This window comes from Mauremys reevesii, linkage group 4 (assembly GCF_016161935.1).
Source record: "Mauremys reevesii isolate NIE-2019 linkage group 4, ASM1616193v1, whole genome shotgun sequence".
In the NCBI taxonomy this organism is placed as follows: domain Eukaryota; kingdom Metazoa; phylum Chordata; order Testudines; family Geoemydidae; genus Mauremys; species Mauremys reevesii.
This window is the reverse complement of record NC_052626.1, coordinates 68322683-68336378: the sequence shown is the minus strand read 5'-3', so window position 1 is coordinate 68336378 and position 13696 is coordinate 68322683. Positions and strand designations below refer to the sequence as shown.

Here is a 13696-nt window from a genome sequence, read left to right as displayed (position 1 = left end):
GGGTAAGAAATGTAACTTACTTCTACCCCTGGCCCCGCCCATTCTGTCTGCGGCCCCGCCCCTTCCAGGGGAGGAGGGGGCGCAGAATGGGACCTGTACTGGTAAAAGCTGTATTTTACTTTCACCCCTGGAAGGCAGGTTCGCCTGCACCTCCCTGTATAGCCTTGGTGTCCAGCATAAGGAAGCACAGGGAGCATGTGCAGGCCAAATGGACACACAAAATCTCCAATCAAAGGCTAGAGAGGTGCATGCTTAAGTGGAAGCACCCATAGCGATACACATTGTGAAGAACCACAGTTACTGCACAAGGTGAGCAACCTGTTCTTATATGCCCTAAACTGAAGGTAAATAAACAGACTTGGGTGGTAGATTTCTGGAGGTGAGACAACAGCAGGGCATTTTGCTGACTTTTAAATTTGTTCATGTTGCGGTTGTTTGCCATGAGCCTTGCTTCCTGACTTGTGCTAATGGACTTGTGTAGGGTATACACACAGCACAAATACTGCCCGTGTACTGTCTACCCTAATTAGATTGAATTTATGGCCCACTTCTCATAAAATGCTCCAAGCAGCTGTTGCACTGTTCTATAAAAAAAGGTAGAAAGGAAACCCATTTCTAAACAGTTTCCACAGGAAGGTTTTTCTTGTGTGGGAAGGGGTAATATGATGCATTTAAACTGCCCTATAATGAATTTTATTGAGTTGTGACCCATTAATTTGGTCTTAATTAAACCCAATTTCTCCATTGAAGTGCAGGGACATATTAGACTTGACATTTTTCTAGGGAATCATTTTAGGCTAGATTGTGCCTTGAGGTCGGGGAAGATATTCCAGGAGCCCATGCCCCTTCAGAGCAGCAGGGCACAACTAAAGTCCTGTCATCCCCCCTCTGTGTGGTCCATGGTGCTCAAGACATCCAAGGTGATGTGGGGTCATGTCCTGCTACCTTGCCCCAGGGGGTCAAGTCAGATACGCTCACATTGTGACCGCTGTTAATATCTCATGGCAACTAACCAAATCTGACAATACACCCTGAGACTGCAATAGAAGACATAGCTGTCAATATAAACAGACTCTTTCAGAGCCTCCACCAAAATCGGCACATAAAATCAGTTTTTACGTGGAGAGATTCTCTGCAGAGAAGGCTGACATGAAAGCAGACACACAGAGACAAGCAAGAGACACACAGAGAGACAACAGAACCAAACATCCCTGGTATGCATATTGCTGTGAATTTTGAAAGCAATATCTATGGCAGCAAAATACTTTTATGTGACAAAAGACTAGTAAAAACCACTGCTCCGAAACACCATGGTACAATAGAACTTATCATGGTTGACTTAATGAAATGGTAGTATTTTCTGTTTACAAACTGCCAGGTGAACAGTTTGGATGCCCAACCAAATTTCCACTGCCAGAAAAACTATGTCAGTCACAACACCATCTGGGGAGACCCCAACAATGTGGAAGAAGTTGAGAAGTGGGCAGGAACAAGCAACTTGACCTTGATCTACAACTTCAAGGACGCATGCACCTTCCAAAGCACACAATGGAACAAGGTGTACAGTTCTGACCTAGCCTTTATCACCTCTGAAAATGTAGGCAATTTCAGAGGAGGGGGTTTGTGATAGAAATCCCAAGATTGCAGCATTGACCAGTGCAAATGACAATAGAGGCTGCACTACAACCCAGGGAAACAAAGTACCTGCCGAGATTCAACTTCAGGAAGGCTGACTGAGAAGAGTTTACCTTTGAATTGGATGAATCCATTTATAACATTACTCTGACACATAAGCACAATGGAGAATTTGTCTTCTGGGTGTGGAAAACTGCCCCAAAGCCCTAGGCGATGCTGGACACACTATATAGCCGGGCTTTCAGAACAGACAAGCCAACAACATGAGAGATATTCAGAACTGTTTGACCTGGATCCCTTTGGTGAAGAAACCACTGGGCTCAGGGAAATGCTTATTAAAGAGATTGGGAAGGAGCGATGCCATCACTGGAGGGAGCTGATTGAAACAACAAATCTGTGCCATAATAGTAAAAAAAAGTGTGGATCACCATTTGCAAACTGAACCCTGATCAACAAAAATCATAGCTCATCGCTGCAGTCTCTCCCAACCATGCTGTGTACCAATTATCCTAAATGGTAAACCAACCCATGAAACAAGTCAAGCAGCAACTTTTCTCACTCTTTAGAGAGAGCAGAATCTACAGTAAGCAGTTCAACATTAAGGAGCTGACAAGAGCCATGAAAATGCTGAAATGTGGAAAGGCAGGTGGACTCAATGGTATCAACTATTACTACACTTTGGGATGAGAGTACAGAAGTGGCTGCTTGACTTCTTTAACTCTTGCATGGAGACAATACAGATACCCAAGCTGAGGAGACAGGCCAAAGTGTTCGCACTACTCAAAAGGCTCCTACCTCTGCAAAGAGTTACCACCCTATATACTCAGTCTGCTTAACCTACAAGCTATATAAATGGATGATAATGGGTAGAATAGTGCCAGTAAAGAAAGGGCAGCTGACTGATAACCAAGCCAGTTTCCACCCAGGACATTCATGCTGTGGCCAAGATGTAAACCTAACTCCATACACTGAAGATGGCTTCGAAACCTGTAAAATTACAGAGGCTGTGTTTGTTGATCTGTTAGCTGCTTACACCACTATGAACCATTGTGCACGTCTTCTGAAATTGGCAAGAATTTTGAGAAATAGCATGCTGGTCTCTTCCCTGCTCAAGAATTGAAGTTTCCTTGTAGATATGGATGGTCAGAAAAGCCAACAGCATGCTCAGCAGAATGGATTGTCCCAAGGTTCAGTGCTATCTGACTGGCTGTTTAAATGTCTACACAAGTGACCAACCAGAATTCCCCAATGTGCAAAGATTCATTTATGAATGTGATTGTTGCATCACCACCCACTCGAAAAGATTTGAGGACACTGAGCACATTTTAACTGATTCCCTGACTGTACTTGAAAAATACTATCACATGTCATTCCTGAATGTCAACCATAACAAGACACAAATGTGCACCTTCCACCTGAAACACCACCAGGCGAAGCAAAAACTCCAGATATTGTAGGATGGTACAATCCTCGAACATTATGAACGGCTGATGTACTTTGGGGTCACATTGGACTAAAAGCTGACATTCAAAGAGCACATCAAGAAACTGAAAAAGAAAGTGAACTCCAGGAATTGTGTACTCCAGAAACTGGGCAACACAAAATGGAGAGCTGACCCCAAAACACTTTGAGGAACCAGTCTTGCCCTCTGTTACTCAACTATGGGCACTGTGTCCTGGTGAGGCCATGCTCGAGCCATGCACACAAAATTGATACTGAACTCAATCAATCCTGTAGGATTACTCCCGTCTTATCACTATACAGCCTTGTGGGGATTGCACCACCATCAGTGAAATGGGATACCTTCAGTAAAAAGCAGAGACAAAAAACAGGCACGTAATCCAAGACACCCACTGCATGGACACAGTCTATCACCCAAGAGGCTGACATCCAGAAAGAGCTTTGCTTCTGAAAATCTCTTGCCCCAAAATACCACTGTGGAAGGCTACAAAGTAATAAAATGGCAGGAAATGCCTATAAACTTGAAGAACCTAGTTCCTTCAAAACAACTCCCCCCAGGCACTGACTTCAAATGAAAAAAAATGGCAATCTAAATCAAGTGACAGCTGGGATGGCAAAGACTGGTGACAATAAGACCAAGTGGGAGCTGAGGAGTGACCCCAAACGTGCCTAGGCAAACACTGGAACACTACCTGACATGGATGGTGCCCCTGTCAACATGCTATTCTCCAAAGGAACTGTTTGAGATAAGTGACAGTATCAGGTCTTGGCTGAGGTTTTGGAGTGACAAGTGATGATGATGATGAGCTCCCTCCCAAACCAGCAGAGTTGTCAGACTATGGAGGATGGAAGGATCTCGCACTCCCTTCAGGGGCATATCAGCAATAACACTCCCCACGCACACTGAGGGACCCAGGGAGGCAGAATTAATGCCAGAGCAACTTGTAGGGTGATGTGCCTCTATACCTCACAGTGCAGGGCTGTGTCTTAAAGTCACATTTGAGATCTTTGTAATTTATAAGGACTAAGGACTTATCTACCCTATAGTGCTATGATTAGTTCAGTATACCATGCTGTTTCATTCTTTATTCATAGGCCCAGATCATACCTTCAGGCAAAAAAAAAAAAAAAGTAGGAAGAGATTCTGAGGCAAAAAAGCTCTGTGAGCATCCCCTCTTGTGGTCCTCCCAGAAAAGGCTCGAGGGCCTTCTCCCCAAACTTGTACATTCTAGGGGATCTGCTGGAGACTCAGACCACCTAGGCAAGGGCCCTGTGCCTCTGCACTGGGTTCTGGTCACCAGCTCCCTGACAGAGTGGTACCATTACAGTAATTTTACCAAGGACTCCCCTTAGCTGTGGAAGCTCCCAGGGAGGCTACATGGAAAAGATAACACAGCGGAGACGTCACAGATCCTACCAAGTGCCCCCTCCTGACCACCCACTGGGTCTGCTGAGTGGGGAATCCAAGTATTTGTGCTCTAAGGCCCACAGGAACTCTGGTGCTGGGTAAAGATCTGGCAGCATACAGTGCACTCTGCCTTCTCCTACCTTGGAAACAGTCCCACTCCCTCCTTAAACACGCTGTCTGTGCTTCCTCTATGCCATTTTAGGATTCCCCTCTCTCAGGGGGAATCCTTGGTTGCTCCTGTAAGACACCTTTCCGATTGCGCTGGGGCAGCACAAAGCAGCTAGGGTTAAGAACTGAAGCTATCATGATCCTGAGAAAAATATAGACCACCCCCAAAATAACAACTGCTGCTTTAATTGTTTCATTCCAGCCTCAGGATTTGCATTTCTAGAATATATCAAGTCCCTACACATTGACATTAAAGCAGCAGGTGAACCCCAACAAGGGACAGAGGATTCAAGCAGCAAGAAAGAAAGTTGAGTTATTTGATGCAAAATCAAGTTGGATGTTTTCCTCACTCTTTTACTAGGCTCTGAAGCAGCTGAAAAAACAACTCTTCTAAATCTACTCTAAGCAAAATTCTGGCGTGAGGATTGTCTGTCCCAGACATTTGGCACAATCAGAGGAAAGATTTGTTTTGCTTAGCACTGGTTTTATTAGTACATGCATCTAATTGAACCTTCAAAGATAATTACTTCCCTGTTGAATGACATTGCCAGTTCAATGGGCTTCCTTCTCAGTTCTCAGCTATGGTCTTCCAGGCAAATATAGTTGTCAGTAATGCAGTTAGAGAGAGTTCTGTTGGGAATTCATGGCTAACAAAACAGACTGATTTTTCTGAGGTCATTTCAGAAGAAATAACTGCAGTGGTGAGAGAGAGAGAGACTCATTTTGGAAATCTACTACATTTGGTGGTTTATCCATGCATTTTAGACACACAACCTCCAAAACACATGCTGGAGTGGTCATAGCCATAGTTTTGCTATTAAATAAAAATGCTTTGTGTATGTATCTGTGTGTGTCACTTGGGTATTCCCCCTTCCTTCCTGTCACCCCTCAGTCACTGACTACAAAAGATGAGATGGGGTAAATCCACCAGAAAAGAAAAAAAAGAGGATCTGTTCCTGATCAAAAGGACAAAGCATTTCTTTTCAAGGAAATAAAAACAACTACCGGTAAGAAAACTTAGCATAAAGGGGAGGAGGGCGGGTAGGTTAAAGCAACCCGTGAGGAAGCCTAACATGAAGCTTTCTGTCCTTCTGCTGGAATGTGCTACATTTACCCCAGCTCTTTAGAAAAAAAGCAAGTGCTGTCAAAACTCTGTTATTCTATGACATCTACTGGGCCAGGGCATTAATACTGATGTGTTATTCAAGAAGTCCGTTTTTGGTTTCCAAGCTGTAATATTGTACAGCAAGTATTGACGGGTTTAGTTGTCTGGAGGCAAGAGACACAAAGGACTAGGAGGGTCTGTTTTGTGAGGCATCAACTGTTAATGGAATTGATTTGTCTGGCCAAAATAATGCCAAACAGGAACTTGCATTAAAAGTTCCTTTAGCTTTTGCAGTGTTTGAGGGTATCTCACTTTTTGTAGCTATACAGGCCCAAATTTCTTAAGGAATTTAAGCATTGCTTGACTGAGTGTTGCAGTCTGAAGGCTCCTCTAATTTATGTCAGCTACCAAAGTCTCCAAGCAGCCATTAAAGGAATTGGGATTGACGATGTCCAGAGATATCTACTCCTGCCCCCTTTTGTCTAACCATACTTGCTATGCTGGTAGCCTCGAAGGGAGGGGTGGTATAGGATATGCTCTTGTTACTCTGTTCCACTGTAGGATCATTCTACGCTGGGACTATCCTCCAGTGGCTGGCTAAAATGGCTCAGGGCAGCTTAACAAAAAAAGGAACAGTGAAGTAACTGACTCAATAAATTCAATTGCACTATTAGAAAAACAAAACAAGTCCCCAAAAATATGCCTAGATCCCAAGGAACTGAACAAAGCTACGAAGGGAGAGAATTTTCAGCTCCCAAATGTGAAAGAAGTAAGTAGCAGTCTGAGTGGAACTAAACCCTTCAGTATTTTGGACGTGTCCAGTGGATTTTGGGAAACACCCGTGGATGATGATAGTTCTAGGTATACCACATGCACCATACCATACGGCCCGTATTGTTTCCAAGAGCCACCTTTTAGCATCTCAGTGTGTATGAAAAGTATTCAGCAAGATGGCAGTATGGAGATCCCACTGGTACTCACATCCTGGTTTGGGGCCAAACCAGAGAAGAATGTGAAATTTGTCCAAAGAAAGTTTCTCAATGTGTCAGGGGGTGCAGGTAGGAGAATAGTGGGGTTTCATCATGATTTGAACAGAAATGAAGTATTATCCTTAAGTCAACTCATTTAATCAAATACTTCATCAAATTCTCCTAATTCATAATTTCATTAATATCTTTAGATTTCCATTGTGAAAACGTATTTCTTCACAAACTTTAGTCTCTTTTACAGGCTGAGATTCCATAGCTACAATCAAAATAATCTCACAGACTCCAGACTTGTTTTCCCAACTATTGGTGATTTAAATCCACTGTATTTTGATAATTTTACCTTTGGTAGCAGATTTATTCTTGATTTTCTTTGTTTTCTGACAGCACTTGGATTCTGTTATCAAGTTTGATTGTACTGAAGTGTCCATTCAGTTCACTGTCCATTCACCATTTTCCTTGATATTGTCATGGGTTTATATAGCTCTGCAGTTATACCCCTGATTTCTACGGTTCACTTCTTCCACAAAGCTCACAAACAGTAACCTGTGTTAAAAAGAATGCTTTCACGAATTAAACAAAACTCAGTTAAGACACCTTTTTTTCCTCTTGTTGTCATTAGGTCTCCCAGCATCTTCTATGTTGGGATTGAGCTGTCCATCTTCTCTTATTTTATCTAATCTAATTGTATCTATCTAGTTACTAGCTTGTAGACATGCAGACTCACCCCTGCGGCGCCTCCTGCTGGTGACTTCTGGGAATTAGCTTGATTTCCAGCCCGGAGCGCCCTCTGCAGGCCGGTGATCTGCCTTACCACTTGCTGTTGGGCCCCGTGTCCCTCCCAGTGTCCCTCCCAGTGCCGCTTTCTCTGGGTGCTGCCCCCTGGCAGGAACCCCTCAGTCTTAGGGTCTCCCCTCCCCAGGGAACCCCCACCCACTATTCCCACCTCACCTTAGTATAAGGCTACTGCTAGTCATTGTCTAGCCCCACACCCTGGGGCAGACTGCAGTATCAGCCTACTTATCACTGGCAAGGTTGGGTTTGGACCTGCTGCCTTGGCCTACCCCTGGGCTGCCCTCTGCAACCCCCAGTACCCATAGGCCCTCTGCTAGGCCGCAGCCTGGGGCTTTCCAGGCTGGAGCTCCCCAGCTTCTCTGCCTTTCCCCAGCCCTGCTCCACTCAGGTACCGTGTCTCCAGCTCCCTGCAGCCAGGCCCTTCTCCCTCTACAGGCAGAGGTAGACTGTCTATCTGTCTCTGGCTTCTCTGCCTTTATAGGGCCAGCTGAGTCTGTTTGGGGAGTGGCCCCAGCTGCAGCCCCTTCCCCCAATCAGCCCAGCCTAAAAGCTGCTTTCTCCAGCCACAGCCCCCTCCCAGGACTGTTTTTAAGCCCTTCAGGGCGGGAGCGGGTGTCCACCCCACTACATAGCTGTAGTCATCAATGCAATATCTGAGCTCCTACATGGTATCTCTGTATCTTTGTAATCTCCTCATGGCAGGAACCATGTTTTCTTCTGCGGCTTGTATAGCACCTACCACACCTTGTTAGTAAATAATAATCATTGCAAGCCTGTTTAGAGTAAATCTGTGACACTGAAAAGAAACGGAAAAAAGATTTGATGGTTCTTGCCAAGTCAGGGCTTTGGCATGACTTTGTTTCCAACTTCTTCTATCATCCAACTCTACCATTTGCTTTCAAGAGTTACTATTGTATAATGAATAACCAGCTTATGCTTTTATAGGCCACTCCAGAAAATTATGAATAACAAACTAGAACGAGCCAATGCAGCTTCATTGATTTTATTTATTTAATTTGTTTATTAAAATACTCTAGCTACAAATTAGCTATCAGCCATACTGTACCATCTACCAATCCATAAATTGGTAAAAAGATGAGCATGGCTACCAGTCGTTTTGCACCATTTGCTGCTGTCATAAGTGCCCCTGGCTGCTCTTAGCCAGGGCAAAGTTAAAATTGGGAATGACTACCTGAGTCAATCCCTCCTTTTTGGTATCTAAAAATAGAATCAGTCCTGCCTAGAATATGGGCAAGTGTACTAGAGAACCACTGTATCAGAGAGCACAGCTGCTCTGTGTCAGATCCTGCAGAAATTATGAGCTGTATGCTATTCACAGGAGGTACTCCTGCAACAACCCCACCTGTTGATTCCGTTCTTCCCCCAGCCTTCCTGGGCTACCGTAGCATTGTCCCCCCACTTGTGTGATGAAGTAATAAAGAATGCAGGAATAAGACACACTGACTTGTTAGTGAGAAATGAGTGGAAGGCAGCCTCCAGCTGCTATGATAGTCCAGACAGGACAGTAAGGAGTGTGGAGCAGAGGAGCCCAGCATCCCTCTGCTAGTCCAGGGGCAATTGAATCTTTTTTTTACACATGAAGGGTGGGGGCTGACAGAGCTCAGCCCCCTGTTGCTATGACGATGATGGTTATCAGCCATACTGTACCATCTACCATGAAAATTAGGCCAGGCACCCTTGATCGACCTAACGGATGCTAGTCTGCATGGTTACCAGTCCTTTTGCACTGCCCCATGTGCCAATAGGCTGATGACGAGGACGGATACCAGTCGTATTGCACCATCAGCCACCCATGGCGGGGGGGAGCAAGGATGTTGGTGTTGAGTGCTGCAGCATCAGGTCTATCTGCAGCATTCAGTAAAGATAGGGTGACATGTTAAAGAGTCAAGAGAGGATTGTTTTCCCTTTCACTTCTGGGGGTGGGTGGGGTGGTGCGTAAATTGCCAAGCTATGCCCTGACCCACCGCGGACACTGTGTTTGACCCTAGAAGTATTTGGAGCTCAGCCAAGAATGCAAATACTTTTTGGAGACTGCAGGAACTGTGGGATAGCTTGAGTCCTCCAGTCCATGAGCGTCCATTTGATTCTTGGGCTTTCCGTTACGTTTGTCACGCAGCAGTGCGCTGAGCCCCTGCTATGGCATCTGTCTGGAGATTTTTTAAAAATGATTTTGAATTTCGTCTTCTGTAACGGAGCGCTGATAGAACAGATTTGCCTGCCCTTACAGCGATCACATCCGCATGGTCCATGCGGGAGCTCTTTCTTTATTTTGATTTTTAACTGCATCGCCACACGTGCTGATCTGAGCTCCACGCTGGGCAAACAGGAAATATTCAAAAGTTCGCGGGGCTTTTCCTGTCTACCTGGCCACTGCATCCGAGTTCAGATTGCTGTCCAGAGCGGTCAGTGGTGCACTGTGGGATACCGCCCGGAGGCCAATACCGTCGATCTGCAGCCACACTAACCCCAATCCGATATGGTAATACCGATATTAGCGCTACTCCTCTCGTTAGGGAGGAGTACAGAAACCAGTTTAAAGAGCCCTTTATACCGATATAAAGGGCCTCTTAGTGTGGACGGGTGCGGCGTTAAATCGGTTTTACGCTCCTAAAACCGGTTTAAACGCCTAGTGTAGACCAGGCTTAAGGCACATTTTCTTCGTTAGATCTGTCTGCTCAAATGTTCCTGAACCTTTGTTGTACTGGAAACCTTATCAAGTTGTCCACAGCTCTTCAGCTGGCCACCTGAACATTCTATCTCCAGTGAGAGAAAAGTATTCCTAAGCAAGGTAGTAAGGAAAGCCATTTACCCATAAATTCTAACTTCTGGTGAATAGAAAGCTTCCCTCTTCCTCCTTTTACTCCATCATCCTGCAAATCCTTAATCACATGAGGGATATCAAGGAGGTTGCTGGTTTGGATGGTCCCAGTCCAGTTGGGCCTGTGTGTATGAGACTGGCTGGGAGGGTTGTTCTCCCCACCTCCCTTCAGGGACATGGAATGCTGTGCACTGCCTCAAACTCAGGGATAGTCATGGGTGCTATTCTGTATTCCTGTCCTCTGTTCTCTTTATGTGGTGTTTGAATAGGTACATATATGCATATCAGTCAGGAACACTTTTCAAAACTATGTTCATGTAAAATTTAAGATTTCATTTAAAAAACCCAAATATCTAGCCTTTCCGGTTGGGAAGATAACTTTTAAACTAAAACTGTGCAAGGCTGTCTTTCTGAATCTGCAGAGATGTAAAATGAAACAAAAGCTTTGCCTGACATGAATTGCCCCCATTCTTCTGAATGGAATGTTAACTCTGAATCCAAATGATAACAATTTATGGCAAATTTTCCAAAGGAGACTTGTGGTGTACCTGTGAAAGTGTGCATGCATATGCAGATTTACACTTATTTATGCACATACCAACGCTGTGCATAAAACTCTGGTAACTGAATGCACAAATGGTCATTTGGATGTCTATCCATTTATGCATGCAGTTGTGATTAATGTGAATGCAAATATAGATTAGCAATTTTGCCCCCTATTTTGCACAGGGTACTGATAATTTGACCTTAAATGTCAAATTTCTAATCTATTTCTCTGTAGATCTGTTTAATAGAAACATCCTGCAGTTCTGGGGGAGACTGTAGTAGAGCATCACTACCATTTTTTGTCTCAGTTTGACCCCAGATGAATAAGAATGAACACTGTTAAGAACATAAGAATGGCCATACTGGGTCAGACCAAAGCTCCATCTAGCCCAGTATCCTGTCTGCCGACAGTGGCTAATGCCAGGTGCCCCAGAGAGAGTGAACCTAACAGGTAATGATCAAGTGATTTCTCTCCTGCCATCCATCTCCACCCTCTGACAAACAGAGGCTAGGGACACCATTCCTTACCCATCCTGGCTAATAGTGATTAACGGACTTAACCTCCACTAGAATTTATCTAGTTCTCTTTTAAACGCTGTTATAGTCCTAGCCTTCACAACATCCTCTGGCAAGGAGTTCCACAGGTTGACTGTGCGCTATGTGAAGAAGAACTTCCTTTTATTTGTTTTAAACCTGCTGCCCACTAATTTCATTTGGTGGCCCCTAGTTCTTATATTATGGGAACAAGTAAACAACTTTTCCTTATTCGCTTTCTTCACACCACTCATGATTTTATATACCTCTATCATATCCCCCCTTAGGCCTTGTCTACACTACAAGACTATTTCAAATCAACGTAGTTCGAATTTGTGGATTCGACCTTATGAAGTCGAATTTGTGTCCATACTAAATACACTAATTCGCATTTCTGAGTCCACATTCACGGGGCCAGCGTCGACTTTGGAAGCGGTGCACTGTGGGAAGCTATCCCACAGTTCCCGCAGTCCCCGCTGCCCATTGGAATGCTGGGTAGAGCCCCCAATGCCTGCTGGGGGACAAAATGTCTCGAGGGTGGTTTTGGGTAACTGTCGTCATTGAACCGTCAATCACGCCCTCACTCCCTCCCTCCCTGAAAGCGCCTGCGGGCAATCTGTTCATGCACTTTTCTGGTCAGTGACAGCGTGGACGCCACAGCACTGCAAGCATGGAGCCCGCTGCAATCCTCGCCGTTTTCTCCTCCTCGTACTTTATCGTCCACCTCTTCCACATTCAGCTGCTGAGAAATTGGGCTACTTTTCAATGGTTCTGCAAGCACTGGGGGACCATAGGGGACGTTTTACCAACATGAACGTCGGCTGGCCGGGCAAGGTTCCTGATGCGTGTGTTCTCAGGAACTGTGGGCTGCTCAGACGCCTGCTGGAAGGTAGTTTCTTCCCGTACCACGAAATAACTGTTGTGGATGTGCATTTGCCTATAGTGATCCTCGGTGACCCAGCCTGCCCGCTAATGCACTTGCTCATGAAGCCCTATACAGGCACCTGGGACAGCGACAAGGAACTGTTTAAATACCAGCGAGTAGCAAGCAGCGTGACCTGTGACTGTTCTGTTTCTTTACAGAGAAGCTGAACCTGCCCCTGTTTCTTTACCCAGTTACTGTTGACTCTCCTCTTCGGTTAAATACCCCGTTCTCCCCGTTTCCCCCACTTCCAAGACACGTGTAAAAATAAAATACATGTCACACTGTTACTGAGGAGAGGTTTCTTTATTCATGACTTTTCGTTAAAGGGTTGAAACTGGAACGCAGACTGTGGTGGGTAGGGTGTGCGCTGATGTAAAGACCTCTAAACTCAAGGAATGACAGGCTCCTGCTCCTACAGCGTCCGCAGTGCCGGACTGCTTGTTTCAACGGAGCCTGCCATCCCTCCTTTTGGGATTCTGTGTGGGGGCTATGTGGCCTTGTGGCGGAGGAGGACGGATACAGATTCCTCTGTTGCGTGACTCAGCGGTCCAGGACAAGGACCGCTGTATAAGATCTGTAACCGCCTCCCCGCTAAAAAGTCACATCCCCACTGCCCACACAGAACCTGGAAACCACCTCCCATACCGACCACGGTGCCTACTGACTGCACTGTGTGTGTGACCCGCTGCTGATCCGGCCCCCGTGTCTGTACCCTGGGAAAGGTGCCTGTCCTATGCAATTAGCAACGCACTTCCCCACGCACCCCATTCAAACAAAGTCTTCAGTGAAAAAACATGCCGGAAACAGTACTTAACAGCAAAGTATTTTTATTACTTAAGTACACAGTTATGGGATGGGACTGGGATTGGGACTTGTTTGAGTCCGGAAGGGAAGGACTTATGCAAACGTAGGGTATGAGAGCTTTTGGTTACTTGAGCACTCTGCTGGGGTACAGTGACAGTATTCACGGCCCAGGGCGGGCATCCTCCTGGTTATTTAGGGTGAGGGGGGTATGTGACTTTGTGGCGGGGGAGGGCGGTTGCAGAGATACTGCCGGGGGCTCTGTCCTGCAGCGGTCCTGCAGAACATACACAAGTCGCCGGAGCATGTCCGTTTGCTCCCTCACTAGAACAAGCATTGCTTGAGTCGCCTGCTTCTGTTCCTCACGCCACCTCTCCTCCCATTCGCTGTGTGAGCGCTGGTACAGAGAGACTTTCTCCCTCCACTGCCTCTGCTGGTCCGCCTCGGCTAGGTAGCAGCCCACACATTCATCGAAAATCGTGTCCCTTGTCTT

At 45.6% G+C, this 13696-nt stretch overlaps 1 protein-coding gene and 1 long non-coding RNA gene across 22 annotated transcripts in view; one reads left to right on the top strand and one right to left on the bottom strand.

Moving 5' to 3' along the window:
• Positions 1-13696, top strand: part of RAD51B (RAD51 paralog B) — a 723435-nt gene that overhangs the window by 425781 nt on the left and 283958 nt on the right. The gene's annotated exons all lie outside the window — the stretch shown is intronic.
• LOC120403065 lies at positions 5233-7993 on the bottom strand. The gene is made up of 3 exons (XR_005597453.1): positions 7951-7993; positions 7107-7309; positions 5233-5365 (listed from the first exon to the last, which is right to left on the bottom strand). It is a non-coding gene; the product is annotated as an uncharacterized LOC120403065 (long non-coding RNA).